At 40.3% G+C, this 17,468-nt stretch overlaps 1 long non-coding RNA gene and 3 gene segments (V, D, J or C); all 4 read right to left on the reverse strand.

The window, feature by feature from the left end:
- The window catches only part of LOC122970078, a 916,362-nt gene that overhangs the window by 628,903 nt on the left and 269,991 nt on the right, over positions 1-17,468 (reverse strand).
- The window catches only part of LOC122970080, an 891,879-nt gene that overhangs the window by 588,832 nt on the left and 285,579 nt on the right, over positions 1-17,468 (reverse strand).
- Positions 1-17,468, reverse strand: part of LOC122970079 — an 808,187-nt gene that overhangs the window by 518,607 nt on the left and 272,112 nt on the right.
- LOC122970158 lies at positions 13,882-15,073 on the reverse strand. Its single transcript, XR_006399164.1, has 2 exons — positions 14,545-15,073; positions 13,882-14,446 (listed from the first exon to the last, which is right to left on the reverse strand). It is a non-coding gene; the product is annotated as an uncharacterized LOC122970158 (long non-coding RNA).

Here is a 17,468-nt window from a genome sequence, read left to right on the forward strand (position 1 = left end):
TCCCTGCAGCAGCAAACTTTAACCCCTCGGAGGTGTAGGTGTGTTGATCTACCTGCTGATCTGCTCCGGAGCAGGTGTGAGGAAGGCCGAGAGGAGGAGGAGGAGGAGGAGACGTGTGGACGGACAGATGGAAAGCTGGAGAGGAGGAAGGAGGAGGAGGAGGGTGAGGAGGAGTTATTTTTACCTCAGTGAATCACATCCAGTGGATGCTGGTGGTTAATATATGGGTGTCTGGTGGCGCTCAAACAGCCAGAGTATGACTGAGAGAGGAGGAGGGGGGGAGGAGGGGAGGGAGGTGGCAGGCAATAGATCAAACGCACTGTGATGAGCAGCATGCGGGGCAGGCTATCTTCCCCCCCCCCTTCCTCCTCCTCCTCATCCTCCTCCTCATCCTCGCTCCACAAGTCTTTCCCGGAGGTCCTTCTAACAACTAGCAGAGAGCGGCACGTCCGCATCCTAATTGTCTGTCGCTGCACTCCATTGGTCAAGAAAAACGTAACTTAATCAGCTTGTCCAACTCAAAGACTCCCTGAAGAGCTGCAGTCAGGCCTGCAGACAAAGCTGCAGGAGTTTTTTTGGCACCTGTTTTTTTTTTAAAGTAACATGAACACTGACTTCAAACTGTCACTGAAAAATCTCCTCTTATTCCGTTAGATCAGTTAAGGAATAAGGCTGGTGGTTTTCTACATTTTTCTTCTTGTCAATAAATCTCATGTGCAGTCAAACCAACAATGAACTGATCTACTAACAAGTATTGTGTGTGTATCAAAGCCTGATATATCTCACTGTTGTAGTTCTGAGTAAGGCGGACGCTACTGAGCATGTGCAGGAACACGGTTCTCTTTACAGCTGCTTTACAGCTATGACATTGTACTTTGTAAATAACTTAAAGTATAAAGTCAAAAGATTGTAATTTGTTATATTTTACACAGACAACTTCAGTTTTATCTGAGTTTAGTAGCAGAAGCAGGTCATCCAGGTCATTATGTCCTTAAAGCATGCTTGGAGTTCAGTTAACTGATTGAATTCATCAGGCTTCATTGATAAATATAATTGGGTATCGTCTGCATAACAATGAACATTTATGGAGTCTGAATAACATCGTTAACTTGTACAAACTGAAGTAGATCTGATCAATAGGACTTAAACCAGCTTAATGCAGTTCCTCTAATGCCAATGAAATGTTCCAGTCTCTGTAATAGGATGTGATGGTCAATTGTGTCAAATGCAGCACTAAAGATCTAACAAGAAAAGTACAGAGAGAAGTCCTTTGTCCGATGCAGTTAGGAGTTCATTTGTAATTTTCACCAGTGCTGTCTGATGACTAATAGGCTGCTCTGGCATTACAGAGGAACTTCCTTTATGTTTTAAGACCATCTTGCCAGACTAAGTGAGATTCTTCCACCAAATCCTTTCAAATTTTTGCAACGATTTCTTTAATTTGCGGGTTTGGGAGTTAAACGATGGCGCTAACCTCTTATGTTTTATTATCTTCCTTTTTAAAGGGGTGATGACTCAAGTGTTATTCGCAATGAGCCTGCAGCGCTATCAACAAGATTATCAAATTGGGGGGGACTAAAATTAGCATAAGAGTCCTCTGTAGTATTGAGATATGGCACTGAGTTCAATACTGATGGAATTGCTTCCTTAAATGTAGCTACAGCACTATCAGATAGAGAAGAACATCTAGTGAAGACATTTTTATCTAACGGCGTGTAATCCAGTAATAGGAATTCAAAAGTAATGATCTGATAAAATAGGATTTTGTGGAAAAACTAGTAAATGTTCAATCTTGATGCCATAAGTCAGAACAAGGTCGAGGGTGTGATTAAGACAGTGAGTGGGTTTATTTACACTCTGAGAGCCAACTGAGCCTAATAATGAGATAAAGGCAGTGCTGAGACTATTATTATTAGAGTACGGGCCATGAGGACAGTAATAAATAATAATAATGGATAGACCTGGCTGTAAAGTTTTCCAGGTTGGGTGTGAAAGACTAAGAACAAGACTTTCAAATGAGTTATAATTAAGCTTAAGTCTAGGGTTGATAATTAGGCTTGAGTTGAAAATGGCTGCAATTCCTCCTCCTCCACTTCCAGAGATCTAATGTTTAAGAGTCCACATTTAATTCTCCTCTAATTTTGTTGTACTATTGCAGTGTTGTTGTTATGTTTTATTAGATTTTTATGAATGAATCCTCTTCTGTTTACTTTAGATTTAAATGATTTGCGTGCAGGACTGCAGCTCTGCCTCCTGGTCTCAACTCTGGGTTGTCAAGCTGATAATACGACGTAAGATGTTCTTTTACTTAAGTAGGTAGTTTTCATGCAGGACTGTTAATTGTAACGGAGTCATTGAACATTCATGTATTGGTACTTTTACTTAAGCAAAGGATCTGAAGACATTTACATACTATAAATAGAGTGAAGCCAGCGAGAGCTCAGTGTGACACTTTGATCTGTCAACATGTCGTCTCAGACCTTCATTTTAGATGTCAAAGTGACGGCTGTAACACACTGCTTAACACACACACACACACACACACATACACACACACACACACACACACACACACACACACACACACACACACACACACACGCGACACAAAAACAAGATTTTCTGCCTCAAACCAATTTTCTAGCGAGCGAGCATCCTTTTTAAGCCAGGCCGTCACGACAACGAGCCTGCGCCGCCAGCAGCCGGTGGGTCACGAGCCAATCAGACGGCATTGATTGTCTGTCAGCGCACACACGCACACACACACACACACACACACACACACACACACACAGGGGCAGCTGTAAGCGTGGTGGCTAAGAGCCTAATGAGCTCTTCAGTCACTACAGCAAATGTGTGTGTGTGTGTGTGTGTGTGTGTGTGTGTGTGTGTGTGTGTGTGTGTGTGTGTGTGTGTGTGACAGATTTAAAGGACGAGGGAGTTTGGAGCTGAGTCACCTCATTAGGTTCACACTTGTTGAGTCTGATGTTATCGTCTGATATCGGATGAAAAATGTTTCTCCTAAAGGTCGACGTTTTCAGAAACACAGTCAAGTTTTCATCAAGTCCAACGATCCTCTTCAGTCAGATTTTTTTCTTTCTGTTTTGTCTCCAGCAATTAAACTGTGAGGATGAATCACATTTGATTCAACTGCTGCTCATTTTTATGCTGCTGTGGAAGAAACAACAAAGAGCGAATCTTCCTCCAAAAGTTGCTCCTATCAGTAGGAACACATCATCTGTCTGTGACTTCCAAACCGTCACACATCACTGTCGAACAATAAATATGTGTTATGATGTAACATCGCCGTGGTTACGGTCTGGTTAGTTAAAGGTTTAGATTAGCTAGATCACGGTTTGGGTTTAAATTTGAAAAGGATGAAAATCTGTCGTTCTTTTTATTGCTCACATTCTTCTTCCTTGTCAAAACCTGACGCCTACGTTACCCACGATGCAACTCAATTCACTCAACTGTACAGATTGTGGTGTGTTATGCTAGTAGCGGCTAATGTAGCCTGGAGCTGCTAGCCTCATTTCTGATTATTTCCTTATTTGTGTGAATGGAACTAATGTGATGCAATATTCTTTATTTTTATTTTCAATAATATTTTTCTGATCTTTGATAGACCAAAAGTAAAGGAGGACTGAGTAGAAGAGGCTTTTCTGAGTGGAATGAGATTCTCAGGGATGTGTTTGTAGCACATGGTGAGAGAGATAAGCTACGTGAATAGATAGTAGACAGGGACTCGCCGTTTGGTGTCCTCTCTCGGTGGACTCACACAGGTAGACTCGCAGGTCTTAACACAATGAGGGCTGACGCTTCAGTACAGCTTGTGTATTTAATACCAGGAAGTGTCGAGGCTGAACCCGCCCCTTTCAGATTTTCACAGCAAAGCAACAATAGACCCCGTCAGCGACCCACCTATTGAAACTCAGAGAGTGAAACCAGGAAGTGCTCATCTCTAACAAAGCCTGACGACAGATACAATCCCAATCAAAACTCCAACATAAAGTTTCAAAAACACTCCAACTGCTACCTCCTATGTTCTAGATCAGAGCTCGTTCTGAACTTGTATCTTTTATGTGGTGAATAGGAATAAAAATGCACCAAAAAACATATCAGAGCTCACTTTGATTTCTTTAAATATCTGATTTTGTCTCTTAAGAAAAACTGAGTTGTTCAGCAAAAACTCATTTTTAAAAAAAATCTGTAACCAGTAAAATTTTCTCTCTTGATGACGTGTTTTAAATGTCATTGATTTAAATGTCCAGATGTTCAGTCTGGGAGACGTTCACTCCTCTGCATGAAGCAAACTGTTCAGTTTTTTTAAGGTTTTTTGGGGGTTTTGAAAGTGTGTTTCTTGGCTGATTCTTAACTTCTTGGATTATTGACAGAATGAGGTCAGACAGCTGAAATAATCATAAATATTTCATATATATGGTATTCTGGGGTTAACATGATTCAACATGGACTTCCAGTTCAGTTCAGGATCTATTAAAAACCATAAAGGCTGATTTGTTTGCAACAGAAGATGTTGAAAAGGTTAATGATTTCCAAACTGTCTGACAAAATCAAAATATTCCGCGTCCTCGTCCTCCAGCTCTTCACTGAAGCTGCCTGATGTTTATACTGAGTGAAATATTCAAACTGAGACTCCACATCATGGAAATATTCTGGGTGTCTTTGTGCATCATTTTAGACACATTTCCACTAAAATTCAGCCTGACATGTTTGTTTCCTTTAGAAACTTTGGGGATCTCTGCTGGAATGTAAAGTAAAATCTCCACATTAACAAGTCATTTCTGTCTTTATTGGAGAATTTGAGCACGACAAACCTCGTTAAATTAAAATCTGCCAGTGCAGAAAGAATATTTTAATCTGTTTTAACCAAAATAACCTCTAGAAACACTTCTTGCCTTGACACAAGATGATTGCAGCACTAAAATTAAGAAATATTATATGTGATTTAAGGAAAAATGCTTTTAAGAAATGTCATTTACTGCACAACAGATTTGTTTCAAACAAGGCTTTAAAGCATCTATAATCTATATTTTTCATAACGTCTTCATAACTTCAGTCACTGTCAGTGTGTAATGTGTTGGTTGTGGTTCGTAGTGATGAACCTACAGAGACTCTGCAGCTCCTCTCAGCTTTACGGAGCTTTATAGTGAGTTTCAGCTCATTGTTTATCTGTCCGGCTGCAACTTTTACTGTTCTGGTTCACTCTCAGCGTCTCATAGCGTCGTTTTGGGCCGCAGCAGGCAGCTGTTTTCAGAGAAAAAGCTGTAAAAAGTAGGGGTGTGCCTGAATACATTATTACGTAATACGTTATTCGGCAAAGCACAAATAGTGGGGGTTTACAAATATTTGTTTCATACAAATATTTTAAAAATTATTTGTTTTCAGAAAGAAAAAAAAACATGTCAAATACCAGCGTGCAGGTCGGTTACATCACTATCTCAGTGTCTCTCCTCTGCTCCGCTGTGACGTCTATCAGCAGGTCTCAACGAGGGGAGTCACATCCACCTGCTACATGACGCACATTTCCTTATTTGGGCATCACTCCTGGAGTTGGGGGTGTTCCCCAGAGATAAAGCTTACACAAGCTTCATGAAGACTTATTGTAACACTTTAATTTTCTAAAATTAAAAGTGTAATAAAAACAAAAACAGGATTTTTAAACGTCTTTCCACTTTTATTTGAATACAAATAGTTTTGCTGCCTCAACAAATACAGATACAAATACAAATACTGGGCTCTCTGCACATCCCTAGTAAAAAGCCGCTGTACACTACCTGCTAACAGACACAGTTAGCTGTAGACTAGCTGGTGAACATAGTGGAGCATTTAGCAGCTAAAGAGCCAGATATTTCCCTCAGGAGTTGGTAGAGAGTAAAAACAGAAGCTAAAAGAGAGTGAATATTGGACTCACATTCACCAGGTGGACAGAAACACGACTCCACATGAATGATAATGTTGCTCCGTAACTGCTGGATGTGGAAATAAACAACTGTTTGCTAACATGTTAGCAACAACTACTTTATAAGAAGATAATATGACAGAAGTTGAGTTTACAGATTATTCTTCTGAAAATAAGTGGACAAAAAACATAATGTCAAGCAGCTTTAACCAGACTGAAACAATAAACGGACCCAGAATAGAACCCTGAGGAACGCCACAAGTAATTATTATATTATCAATGAATGATCATGTTGCTCCGTAACTGCTGGATGTGGAAATAAGCAACTGTTTGCTAACAAGTTCAACATATTAACTTAAAAGATGATGAAAACTAGAAAACAAAACATCTGTTAATGCAGGTTTAAATCCACAGATAACAGAACAACAGACGTTTACTTTGTAACCACTAATTTAATATGAAGAATCATCAGTTATAACGAAGCTGCTTGGACAAGTTGTTCAACTGTTGCAGATACACAAGATCACAGTCAGAAGATAATGATCACACCCACTGACAGACATGCTAATTAAAACAATCACAGACATGATAAAACTTTACTTTCATAATGCTTGTGATTAATTAAGGTTGAAGGACTAGTGAGGCTCATCATTGTGCACTTTTGAGGATAGTTTTTACAGGTTTAAAGGGTATGACTGACATTTTTCTTATCATCAACAAATCTCATGTACAGAACCAAGAATGTACAGTTAGATCAGCTGTGTTTTGAATGAATTCTTTGATAATTAAATTGATTTATTGTGGTTAACAGTGATAGAAATGTCTCAACTATTTAGTCCAGTTCTGTTGTTAGATGACTCCAGATGAAAGTCAGTCATCTAAACTGTAGTAAAAAGTCTGAATGTAAATGATCTGAACGTCAGGATGAATCAACAGGAAGCCCCCCCTGCTCTGAACTGCTTACCTGAGCTTATTTTCAGCAGCTTCTCTCAGTCGGGGGGGGGGGGGGGAGCTGATTCGTGCTGATAGCGGCGTGCGCCCAGGCCACGATGCAAATGCAGTCAGCTGCAGGGCGAAGCGCGCAGTGACTGTTTGTTCTGGCGTCTGCAGAGAGACAACAGCCAGAAAAACACCGACTCCCCCCCCCTCCTGCATACACAAACAGCAGCGAGCTACATGGATATACAAACTGTTTTAGTTTGTCGTTAGGTGCAGCAGCTGCTCTCGGGTTCTTAGCGGTGACGGCGAGGACGTGTTTGTGATCGTGTGGAAGGCGTAGTCGAGGTGCTGATAGCGAGCTGATGTGGCGTCTGGATTCCCGGCGGGTGGCTCGAGCTATAAATGTCTCGACTCGCAGCGCTGTCAGACGTTCTGGGTTAAAGCCTGCAGCAAACTGCGCAGACCTGCTGCTGCTGCTGCTGCTGCTGCTGCTGCTGTTGATGTTTTTTGCAACACGTCGGCTTCTAGAGATACGTTACTTTCATTTTTATTCTCAGCAGGAAAATGATGAAGGCAAATATTTAGTCTGAGATTCCCACCATCACGTGTTGACACTTGAACTTCCAGAAAAACTCCTGCAAAGCAAAACATCACTTAGACAATTGCACCTTTCTGTCTGTGCTGTCTAACTGAATGCTGTTTGTGGTTTTCTGTTATTTATATCCTGCTCTGATGTCGGATGATCAAACCTCCAAAACTTGAGGTGAACGTATGCTGCCTGTAAGTCAAAAGTCAGGGCTTCGTTTGCAATATTACCTCTACTTCCTCCTCCTGATGACGTCTGATTGTTCACACATGCGGCTGTCTGTTCAGTAACCTCGGTTGCTAGGGTGGTTGCTAAGGTGTTTCCATGTGTTGTTCAGCTCCAACATGTACGGATGGATTTGAGAAGTTGACATTTGGAGTAAAGAAGGAGAAAAAGAAGTGAAATCCTGCTACTATAGTTTGTTTACGTAGCCTCCGGAGCCGGAGGAAGCTTCCTGAAGCTGACCAATCAGAACAGAGTGGGCTCATCAGGAGGGCGGGGCCTTAAAGAGACAGGAAGCTAAAACGACCTGTTTCAGACAGAGGCTGAACTGAGGGGCTGCATAAAGAAGATAAATAAGGAGATTTTAAAGAACCAGTTTGTCAGATTTAGGGGATCTACCGGCAGAAATTAAATATAATATTCATAAGTATGTTATTAATAGTGTATAAACACCTGAAAATAAGAATTGTGTGTTTTCGTTACCTTAGAATGAGCCCTTAATATCTACAGAGGGAGCAGGTCCTCTTCCCGCCATGTTTCTACAATAGCCCAGAACGGACAAACAAACCAATTTTGAGTGTGGAGACAAATTGTTAAAAGTTGTCTAAACACAAGAAGCTGTACACGAATCTAAAATTTGCAAACTTTTGATTTAATTCAACATATAATCTTTCAAACACTAGTAACATTACCTTTGGAAAGAATAAAACTCTTTATTATTTTACCAGAAATTTGATGTTTGACAGTTTTTCCACTGAGGTTCATATTCATCCCTACTTGATTATAAATGGTATAAAATAAGCTTGAACTCATCCAGGTAGATTATTTCTATCTCCAGACTGAAGGTTTCAGTCGTAGCAGTTAGTTGCTGGTGAAACAGGTTTTCTTTCTGTGTGAAGTTCTTGCAGAGTCGAAGCTCCAGACGCTGCTGACATCACGCTTGCATCAAGACATGGCATTAACAACAAAGAGATCGCCGTGGTGATGAGCTTCTTGTCTTCTCTCTGCGTCCACTTCGGGGGTTTGAAGGACTGAGAGTTGAGTGCAGCCGCCGGTTTCTTCTGGAGAGTTATGGGTCTAATTTACAGACGCTGGCTGAACACCTCGGGGAGGGTGTTTCTTTTTTTTTTTTTTTTTTTTTTTTTTTATTCTCAGGGCTGGACAATCCTTTGAAGTGCTTCGTATTGGCATATCATAAATAAACATGAGGCTGCATGTTTGGAGAGGAGGAGGTCTGGTGTGTTAGAGTGTGCAAGTGAATTTTATGAGTTCATGATAAGAGTGTCTATATAGAAATGTGTGTGTGTGTGTGTGTGAATGTTTCATCTTCATTTAAAAAGCGCTGCTGAAATCATTCTGCGGCAGAACGGCAGAAAGCTTCTATCTCGACTCTTTGATCTCCTTTTAATTAATTAAAAGAAAAAAAGAAAACATCTCTAAATTGATTAGATATCGTCCGGGGTCATGGAAAGCTCAGAATAGCTCATCATCCCAAAACTAATTGTGTGTCGCTTCCCGAGTAAAGAAAATTACCCTCCAAGAAAAAAAAACGGGGGGGAAATGTAACCGAGCGCGTGGTTCGGCGAAACGGAGGATCGGCGGACAAAAGAAGAAGTGAGAGAGGTCTGGCAGAGAGGCGGCGATGACTGACAATATTTAAATTAGAGCGATCCATCCTCCTGCGACGGGCGATGTGTCTCACACCGCTGACATACTGTACGCTGCACCCCGAGGCCAGATCTGCATAGGTGTCCAAAGTAATTGGAATTAATTTCGTCTCTCTCGGCCTCCTCACCTGACCTCGGCTGACCTCCGCCTCCGCGCGATTCGCAAATAATGAAAAAGTATATAGTGCACATGGAACCCCCCCGAAATCAGATTCATAGGCTCCCCTCCCTTAAGGATTTGAGGCTACAGGCCGCCGTCGCTCTGCATGATCATAAATATTTAAAGGCGGCAAAGGATCGACGCAGGCCGGCGATCGCCTCAACAAGGTCACAGCGAGGGAGGAGAGGAGGAGGTTCAATAACCGGAGAGTCTTATTGTTTTTCGAGAGCTGTGAAGCTGCAGGGGGAAAGAACAGCTGATCCTGGATCAAAACTGCCACTTCAGTCACCTTTAAATAAAACATATTATACAGAACATAAACGTGAATGTAATGCACTGAAACACTGTCACACAAATAATGTTAATTTAAGGATGTAATGATTATTTTAAGTTACAGTAACTTGATCGCATCAGTCTGCTCTTGGATAATAAATCTGAATGCTTTAGTAGTAATCTGATTAGTTGAAATAATTGGATTTTTTCTCTGATGTTAAACTCTTCAGGATTTTCATAAAGAACGATGTATAGACTCATACAAAAATAATCCCTCTCAATCATCACTTATGACCCACTAGAAGTGTGTGGTGATGTATTTATCTGCAGAGACTCTGCCTGTATTTTCTTATTTTCTCATTATTTTGTTGTGTTCAGGATGTTTCTGGGCGTCAACCTTTGGGCAGTGGGTGTGTAGCTCTCAGCCAATAACAGTGCAGGGTTGTGAGGTCGGGACTCGTGACGTAGCGACCAGGTTACATCTCTGCTCTCTGCTCTGTCTCATGGATGTATAAAGAGCAGCAGGTCTGTGTGTCTGTTGACCGAGGCCGGGTCTGAGCTGCACACACACACAGAGCAGAGAGGAAGAAGCTCTGCATTCACACTAAATCCAACAACGCAGCAGCTTCCTGCAGGGTTGTGTGGGGTGTGGGCGTGTTTATTTGTGCAAGGTAGTTGCTTTAAGCAGCTAACAGCTAGGTAGCATAAGCAACTAATGTGTAAGTTAGCGTGACTAGCTAACAGTTAATCATGTCCTCTTTGAAAACAATTTTAAATGCACTTTTTATAAACTGGCTTTTGATTAGTTTTTCTTTCTTATCCTACCTTTTAATTGTACTGTCAGATATTTATTCTCTTATCATTGCTTTGTGTATCAGTGAAGCACAATGTAAGTACTATAAATATATTACAAGGTAGTTAGCATGAGCAGGCAACACTAGCACCATTAACTATTCACTATTAACACAGTAATTAGCATGAGCTAACAGGTTTGTTAGTATAGCTTACAGGCTGACAGGTTAGCATGAGCAGCCAACACATTAGTCAACATGAGGGTCACAATGAACTAAAAGGGTTGTATAAGCAGCTAATTAGGTAGCATGAAGTGCTAACAGGGTAGTAAACATTAACAGGGAACAGGTCTGTTAGCATCACTGGCTAACAGGGTAGTAAACATTAACAGGGAACAGGTTTGTTAGCATCACTAGCTAACAGGGTAATTATCATGACTGAACACACACAAAATAATCTAAAACTGGTTCAACAAAAAATCCAGTCCTTGTTTAGCAACAAAGATGGAGACAAAATGATGAAAATATAAATTTCATGATTAGAAATTAAGTGTTTATATGTACAGTAGGTTGTTAAATTAAAACATTAGCATCAGATTATTTATTAAAGCAAACATTACACTCTGTTTTTTTCTTTCATGTCACACTGAGAACTAGCTTAGTGTGTGGCAGGTTATTTGTTCACATTTAAGACTACAGTTTTTCCTTCTTCTGACAGTAAATTGTTCTGCTGTAATCGACGGTGAAGCAGACTGTCCATCTCTGCTGGCCTTGGAGCAGATTTTTACTGGAGCTTTCCTCCTCTGTGACTAAAAGAGAAAACAGACTAAAGTGGATGTGCTGCCAGCTTTCATTTTAAAACAATCCTCAAGTCAAGGATTTAGTGACATCTACAAACCAGACATGTCAGCCTGCTTTATTCGCTCTCAAACCCCGTCTGTCTGTGGGTTTCATCAGCAGACCTTGATGAATGCTTCTGTTGTTGGAAGCCTGGTGGATACGGGGAATTACTGCTCATTTTGTGGTGCTCACCTTCAAGAGTTGGGAGCCTTGTAATCGTATAACACCGACTCGCAGCCAATCAATGCGGCACAAGAGCATGACGGCCTTCAGCCTTCATGCTCCGCACTTGAGACCAGCTCGTCCATGTGATGTGATGATCAATGAATCCACAGAGAGGGCCCCGAGCGTGAGGAATTGATTCTGTAAATGGAAGATTTTCACCGCGGGTTGATGTCGGCCCGCCTGTTGCCGCTAACGATCCGCCCGAGTTGAGGTCACGGGGGCCTCGCACTTCCTGTTTCTGTTCTGGCTTTGCATCCGAAGGCTGAGGGATATTTATTTACCGCTGACGAGATCATTAAGGCTGCGTTTGAGCTGCTGTCACTCAACAAAAAAATAAATAAATAAATAAAACACAGCAAGGTGACGATAATTAGAACAGTGAAAACAGGACTTTTAATTGAGCTTCCTCAAAACCTCCTAATTAGACGTTTCATGACACAAAAGAGGCGTTTGCGGTTTACACTTTAATGAGCCTTTATGATACTTTTTTGGAGCCACAAGAGCTTCATTACAGCTGCGTGGCAGATTCAGGAGCGCTGCTGAGAGCGTGTGTTGATCCAGTCCGTCCTTTAACTAACACGCCGCTCAGAAAAACAGTCCTGCTGAGAGGTTAAACCCGCTGTGTTAAAGAAATCCTGCAGCTCAAGTTGTACGACCTCACGGTGTTCAAACCAGCTGAACTGTGTTTTTTAAATTCTACTGAGGAACCAGTGAACATCAGGTAGCTTCAACGTTCAGATAAACACATTCAGAATATAATGTCTGTATATGTTTTATTTCCTAAATTTATAGAAACACAGCAGGACAATTAAGTAGAAGAACTCAGCATGTTTACTGGGTTCTGGTTGATTTGGTCATTTGCAAGTCTAATAATAATAATAATAATAATAATAAGTGTGAAGGAGTTTTCATATATAGGATCATGAGCAGAGAGAAGGCAGACAGCTGTGGTTTCTGGGGTCAAAGTGCATCTCTCTCAGTGTCTCTGCAGGTTCTGCATGTTGTGCTCTTTAACCGTCCTTCACATCTGCTCTAACGTTTCTCTGGATCTACTCCGGTACTTTGAATTATATCTGTTATCTCCTCGGCCGATCGAGTTTGTGTTTGTCATTAAATCTTTTTGCGTAAGACGTCCATAACGAACCAGCTCCAGATTTCTATAACAATAACTTTATGTATAAAGCAGCTCTAGAAACAGAGTTTACAAAGTGCTTTGACAGACAAAACAAAAGCAGGAAACTCAAAATTACAAAATTAAGAAGATAAAGTTAAGACAAGAAGACAAAAGATGGAAACACAGTAAAGAGAAGACAGAAGACAAAATAATCATCTGCTGGAGGGTTTTTTTTTTTTCATTATTAGCAGATGGATCAACAGATTTGGTTGAAAAAGCGTAAAGCAAGGTGACGTGTTCACTTACTGATTTACTACTAGAGTGAAATAAACAGTGATGTGATCACTTAGCTTTAAAAAAAAAAATGAAGGAACTACACAAGCTGTGAATGTTTGAACTGAACTGAAAAGAAAAATGATCCATAATTTAAACATCTACAAAGAATCGAAGCAGGAAACGAAGAGGATGAAACTAACAGTGATGCTGTTATAACGGCTGCACTGTTTACCTGCATGAACATGATTGGATGTTACTGATCAGCTGATAAAGAACGATGAATCATCTTTATGTTTCCATCCAAAGGTCCCGACGACCTTTTAAAACGTAGTCACTTAAATTTAGTTCAATACATTAATCTGAGACAATAACACAACCCAGTAATCTGATTATTTACATCCTGTTTGTTTGCGTTCTGCTGCAAACAACAATGAATTATAACTCTTGTTTTAACTGTTCTTTAACTGTGAAGCTACATCATGAACTCGTTAAGGTAAGAGGGTTTGGTAAAGTTTGTTATTTCAAACCTTAAATTAAACTTGATGTCTGACTACAGTGCAGCAGATTTGGAGGAAATCAGGTGTTTTGGTTTAAGAACTTCAGGTCACTCAGCGTTATCAGTTGAATACTAAAAACCTGATTGTAATTCAGTTAATTATTTTGTAGAATATTTTAATCAGATTTTTCGAGGACTGAGAAGCTTCACTGCAGAGTTTCAGTCTCTCCAGGAGTCTTTGTGATCACTGAGAGCAGCTTTTACTGCTGATTAAAAAGCTTTTAATATAAAAACTCCAACACAGAATTCTCTCTTTACAACAATAAACCCAACAATTTATTTCTTTTTCATGTCTAACATTGACCTGCTGAAGGACTGCAGACATTCACATCATATCAGTGTTAATTATAAATAAAATAAATGAATAAAGTGTCTTTTTTTTAACTTTCTGTCATGTAAAATTGAAGAATATCTGAATCTGAAGCACAAAAATCCCTCACGTTTACTATAAAATGACGCCTGTGGTGCTTTCAGTGAACAGTCTCAGGTTATCTGACTAATCACATGATTGTGGATGATCCGAACATCCCAAATGGAGGGTTGGGACCCTTCACCTGCGTTGCATTAGCGCCGCAGCGTACCTGTAAACAGACTGTAAAAGCTAATGAAATGGAACAGGAAGAAAAAAAAAAACAACATGATCCGTGTCCTCGAGGCGGAGCGGGAGGCAACGATATCATACATAACATTATTTCCACTTCACCGACACTCGTCTTAATCACAGCGTAGGGCGTAGCGTCCACAGATCCGTGTCGAGGCTGAAGGAAATACAGGCTTCCTGCTGAGGGCTGAAGGGATGACGGCTGCGGTCGCAACATGACAAAAGACCTCTGCGCCGCCGTTATTCCTTCACTCGGAGGAGCTCAAGGTCGAAGCGCTGCGAGAGGGGAAAAGAGAAAGGAGATGAAAAGGAATTAAAGCAGCAGAGTCTTGTGTTTTCTTTCTCTCTGAGTGTTTGTGCTGAGACAATCCAACCCTGAGGTGTGTTTTCTTCTTCTTCTTCTTCTTCTTCTTCTTCTTCATCTTCTTCTTCTTCTCCCTCGCAGTCACTGTGTAACTCTACAAGCAGTGTAATTAGGTATTTGGGTTTCCCCCCTGAGACGTGCAGGAGGAGGCTGCTTTAAGTTTTCAAAACAGTCACAAAATGCTGCTTTTTCTCTGATGTGAGTGTTGAAAAAAAAAAGAGCTAAAAGTGTAAAAAGTAAATTTTTTTTACACTTTCTTAACACACATGAAGCAGAGGGAGAAGTATTTCCTGCTTCCTGTGCTGATTTCATCACAGCGAGCTGATCGATAGCTCAGTGATCGATACTTTGATGCTGAAAAACCAACTTTTAATATTAATTAGAAAAGTTTAATGAAAGGTTTCACAGCCATAAACAGACTCTGCTGATGGAAGAAGAGTCCAGAGGAGACGCAACCACCAGTACAAGTGTCAGTAAGTCTGCTGGTTTTCAACACAGGACGGTCTGTATAGTACGGTGGCCCTGAAGTGCAAATCGCAACGACAAATAAGAAAACACAACAGCAAATTAAAGCTGCGAGCAGCGTTGGTCGGGACCTCGCACTCTGGCCCGACGGGATCAGATCATTTTGCTTTTTAAAATGAGGGATATTTCTTAGAAGTGTGGATAGCGATTGTTCGGGGGCCAAAATTGTTTTTGAAAGGCTAATTGCGGACTTCCTGTTGGATTTAAGTCAGGGGTGTCAGTGTATGATTTGTAGGTCTTGATGAGACGAATAATTGAGTTTTGGTTCGATCCCTCTATGACATTCCTACGGGCTTTGGTGGCCATTATAGTTACGTAGTTGGCGCTAGAGAGCACATTTTGGCACTTTGGGGGTTAATTTTTACATTTTATCACATTTTTCACCAGACCTGATGTACGTGCCAAATTTGGTGAGTTTTTGAGCATGTTTAGGGGGTCAAATTAAGGGTTTAAGTGGCGTAATAATAAAGAAAGAAAGAAAGAAACAAACAAACACAAGAAAAACAATAGGGTCCTCGCCCTTAGGCAGAGGACTACTGTGCTTGGTCCCTAATAACAAACTCAACCGCAAAAGCAGAGGACACAACATTAACTTCTACCGGAAAAGGTAGGCTTCCCGTTAAAAAGACAGACAGTGCGTCCGTCCAATCAGCAACAAGCTTTGTCGATAGCAGGTTCCACCTTTTCCAGTAGAAGTTAATGTTGTTGTGTTTTCTGCTTTTGCCGTTGTGTTTTGTCATTTGTCGTTGTGATGTGCACTTCAGGGCCACCGTACGTATAGAGACCCAAAGTCATGACATCACTTCCTGTCTGGCTTCTGTAATCTCTCGTTCAGCCTTTCCAAGGTTGGATTTTTATTAACAAATGTTAATTTGGTGACTTTTAATGAGGTTTTTCCTACTTTGCAACAGTTCTGATTTGACTTCGTCTCTTTATATAAACAGATAGATGAGAGAGTCATAAAGATACTGACGACAGTTCATATTAATGGATTTTACTCTTGTTATTATTATTATTATTTGTTCCTTGTCTCACTTCAGTTTGGAGGATAATCAGATGTAAACAGAGAATATAATGTTTTTTTTCTGTTTTGTTTCTTTTTTTTATTTTATATCTTTATTTATAAATGAGAGCAGGAGAATGACAGATACATCTGTTTCAAAAACACACGCAGCTGTTCCAGAGACGATATAACAAGATAAATCTCAAGATTATAAATACCAATAAACAAATAAATGAACAGAAATATTGATTGTTCAAGGTTCTCTAGAAGAGCAGCGTCTTTTGTGCTTTTTGGTTTTGGAGGTTGCCATTGGATGCATCTTTTGTGTTTATTGTTGGCTTCATCTTGTGTCATTTTTAATTATTTTTCTTATTAAAAGCTGAGCTGTCATAGCTAATAACAGGCTTGTGAAGAAGTCTGTAGTTCACACAACACAACAACATGTCCACATACATGTTCCTGTCCAGGACTCTGTGTTGTGTCATTCACATTCACTACGTTCTCTCACTTTGCTGAAAGTGTTCTGAGTTCATAGTTTTCCTCAAGGACACGGAGGGAAGAGCAGACATATGGTGACAGCTTTGTTTACACACGCCTTAATTACTTTATTTGTTTCTACTGTCCCTCTGAGACGTAAGTACAGCCGACATTTACAGACTTTTTTGCACATCTTGCTCAAGGACAGTTTGACACTGACAGCTGCAGAGTTCGAATCAGACTGTCTATGCTATTATTATTATAATGTTAATATTCTATATATTCACACTGCAGGAATGAAGGATGTTGCTGATCATGAGACAAAACATAGAAGATATTCTGTTGTAGCTGTCTATCGTTTTAAGTAGAGACCAGTTCTTTAATATTGAACAGCTTTAGTTACTTTTCAGATGAAGATTTGACACAATGGATAATATAACAAGCTTTTAAAATACAACACATTGTTAAAGATGAAACCAGTGGTTTCCAACCTTTTTGTCTTTTGACGTCTTACAAAAAGCAGTGTGTAGTCGGGGTCACATTTCACATGTCTATGAGTTGTTAACAGCTCCACCAAATAGTGATTTTTCCCTCTAAACTTCTCACATGCTTTCATTTCAATAAATGTTCAAATGATCCAATATTTCAGCAAAAATCAAAGATTAGAGAAAAAGTCCAAAAACTGAAAATCTCACCTCACGACCCCTCAGATTTATCTGCTGACCCTTTGGAGGGGCCCGACCCCTAGGTTGGGAACCACTGGACTAAACTAGCTAACTGTATATAAAGTAGTGTAAACTAGCTCCACCTCCAGCAGCTACAACAGTAACATGCTGCTCTAACACTGATGCTTCACTATTAATAATCTAATGATGTCATATATAATAATATATCAGTCAGAGGGACCAAACCACTACTTTTACTGCAAT

This window comes from Thunnus albacares, chromosome 19 (assembly GCF_914725855.1).
Source record: "Thunnus albacares chromosome 19, fThuAlb1.1, whole genome shotgun sequence".
Lineage (NCBI taxonomy): Eukaryota > Metazoa > Chordata > Actinopteri > Scombriformes > Scombridae > Thunnus > Thunnus albacares.